Below are 3,508 nucleotides of genomic sequence, written 5' to 3'. Positions count from 1 at the left end.
ACGGGTGTTTGCATTGGTCGGGTCTTTTCAGCCCGTGCGTGCCCGCTAGGGGGCGCGTGCGAGCAGAAAAAAAATGCCGCCTGGCGACGGCAACCCACCAATGCAGCAGTGCCGTCCGTCCGTTTTTTTACAACGGGCGGACGGCAAGTGGTTAATCTGCTCCCACCCTCCCATTTGCTCTATTTTCCCCCTGTCTTTATGGGGTAATGTTGCCCACTTTGTGGGTGGACAGTGTTTGGTAAATGGTAATCTGGTTGCTTGCTGTAAGATATTACTGCTTGAGTCTTGGTGACTACGCATGGTGGTCTGTTAAAGAGGAACTTTAGCCTTACCTTTAAAATGACAGGGGTGCGTGTGGCCACGTAGTCCCATAGAGAAGGACGGGGACTGCGTACTAATCACATGCAGCACCTGTCCTTCCTGGGACCTGCTTGGTACAGCCCTGCACGCAGCACAGAGCTGTACGTGCGGGCCGATTCCAGTGTGAATGAGGGCTTAAAGTCTGTTTCATGGTTTACAATTAAATCGATGACAAGGACGAGAGGCCACCACTTAAAGTTGGTGGAGAAAAAATTTCAGCACAAGGGGCGAAGGGGTTTCTTCTTAGTTCGATCAGTCAAGGTCTGGAACTCGATGCCACATACTGTGATTTCAGCTGAGAGTGTGGAATCATTCAAGAGGCGATTGGACGATTTCCTCAGGGACCGTAATATACAGGGGTACAAGTACTCTTAAGATTGAGAACACACAGGGACCTATACATACTACACACCAATAGGACCATACACATATACACAAATAGGTTGGACTTGGTGGACATATGTCTTTATTCAACCTCAAATACTATGTAACTATACAGTGTAACTATGTAAAATGGATTCAAACCCAACAAAAGGTCTGCAGGATGCAGTTTCACCACAATCTTTGTTGTGTGTTTACTTTATTATTTAGGTTTCTTGTTATGATGGGTGTTAATAGGGAGTGTACAATCCCATGCACCCCCAAAGGGCTTATAAATACATTCAGTCCTATGTGTGCCTACCACTAGGATTGTGACACAATTCTCTCTTACAGATTCTACAATGTGATCATGGGACATTTGTAGCTGGAAACATGAAGGCATATGAAAATGTCCACTTTTTTATTTATGAGATTTATTTGACAATAATACCCCCCCCCTCAGGACTTATAGTACATCGCCATAGCAACCAACAGAACTATCAGCCAGTGCCCCAGTATTTCCTGCAGGTCAAATTTAGTTTAATGCACTTGCAGGTTTAATCAGAAAAAAATGATGAAAAGTAGTATTATTTTTGCTGCGGGTTACTGCTCTTTTTATATGATCACTGCTCTACATTCATCAAAACGATCCCTAAACATGATCATTTAAAGTGACACTAAAGCTCAACCTTAAAAATGCATTTGAGTACTCTAACTATGAATTAAAATGAATGTAGTTTATTTGTGCTTTTTGTAATATTTATATTTATTTGTGTTTATTTGTAATAATTATTTTATTATTAGGAAAGCCTGCAATGTGAGTCATGAAAATGTGCACACCTATATATTATCACTGCACCTCTACATTACCACGATAAATGCCGGAAATGGACTTTAAAAATGCATTCAAATACCCTATTAACAAAAATGTAGTTTATTTGTGTATCACTGTAATCCTCAAATCATCTCTGAATTTGTGCTGACGGGTAAGAGCACTTGTTTGACTGCACAAAGCCATTGTAAAAATGGCATCCATTAGATGCCCATTTTCATGGGAATGTGGGGACTATTATTTGTGTTTGTGTTTGTGTGTATTTTCCCTGTTTTCTATATTTCAGTACACTGCCCCTTTAAGAAAATTCAACGTTTTTTTTCGGCGGGAAAAATCTTTATTTTGGTGGGAAAACATCGCCACGAGGATTTATGGCAGTTTACACAGCCACCCTATATAAGGAGGTGCTGCTAGGAATAAATCATCAGTTGGAATCCTGTTTTAGGCCCCGTTCACATATAGCGAATTGTCGCGCGATTTCCTCCGCGATATCGCGCATTTTTGCCGCGATGGTAGTGATATATTGCTCGAGTTTCGAAAACTGGGCAATATGGTGGATTTTTAACAGTTTACTGGTTGTTTGATTTTAATTGGTTATTAGAGCTTGATCTAATTATTTAATTCAATAAAATGCTGCGGCCAATTAATGCCAATTCAAATAAAATAGTGTTGTGTGGTTATTTATTTAGAGTTTTAAGTTAATATAAGCATATGTCACCTACAGTTCCATGAACTTGATAGGTTCAGCACATTAAAAAGGATATTATCCACAGGTTGGCAGTAATCTGTGTTAAACAGAGCCAGGAAATTTGCATTTTCTGAACAAACTCGTAGAGGTTACGGACGGGATAACAATAGGTTACTTACCTGGAAACCCATAAGAATGAGATTTCAAAATCATGAAACAAGAAGGAAAAGGGGAGCAGTTTTGTAGCCTGAGTAGAAAGAATAACTATATGCTGTGAGACTGAGGGCTTGTTCACAGCAAATCCCTTACAAAACTTCCCCTGGATGTTTTGTGAGGGATTGCGGTGCGTTCCAGCAGCTACCACTCTGGAATGCACCACATTTGGTGTGAACAAACCCTAAACTACATCAAGTGGCAGAAAGCACATTACCTAAGTGCACATTGGATACAATTGATAACAAATGTCTGCAACAAGATACATCTGCAATTGATAATAGTACCATTATTCCTACTGGCTAACTGTCGTTTTGACATTTAAGGATTTAATAAGTCACTGACCGAATTCTATCTTAATAAAAAAGAAAAAAAATATCTGGACTCCCAGCTATAATCTAAATAGTTTTTTCTCACGAGACTGTGCAGGGTCTCAGGTGCGCTGTGCAGAGTCTCAGATGGGCTGTGTGGGCTCACAGGAGGCTGTGCAGAGTCTCAGATGGGCTGTGCATGCTCTCAGGAAGCTGCGCAGTGTCTCAGGAGGGCTGTGCATGTTCTCAGGTGCGCTGTGCAAAGTCTCAGGTGGGCTGTGTGGGCTCTCAGTAGGCTGTGCAATGTCTCAGGTGGGCTGTCTGGGCTCTCAGGAGGCTGTGCAGTGTCTCAGGTGGGCTGTGCAGAGTCTCAGGTGGGCTGTGCGGGCTCTCAGGTGGCTGTGCGGTGCTGTAAACAGAAAGTCCCCAGCAGGCATGGGACCTTACAGTAGCCACCTGTGTTTACAAATGTAAAGCGATGGTATCGGCGCTTAGTATGGGGGCATTTTCACAAGTACGAATGCTCGTAAAAATGCCCACTTGTTTTTGGTGCCGATACCGGTAATGGCAGGTGGGGCAGTGTTTTTTTGCCGTCTCCTGAAAAGTGCTGCCCAAGGCAAATGCCTTGTTTACCCTGCCGCATATACCCCCCTTCTACTGACCACCCAACAGTGCAAGGGGGAAGAGGTTAATTAAACCCTTACATTGCTAGGTGGTCAGGTATATTGTTAACCTCACCCCCCC

This window comes from Nanorana parkeri, unplaced genomic scaffold, assembly GCF_000935625.1.
Source record: "Nanorana parkeri isolate BGI_ZX_2015 unplaced genomic scaffold, ASM93562v1 scaffold1011, whole genome shotgun sequence".
Taxonomy (NCBI): Eukaryota; Metazoa; Chordata; class Amphibia; order Anura; family Dicroglossidae; genus Nanorana; species Nanorana parkeri.
Note: the sequence above shows the minus strand (reverse complement) of the source record.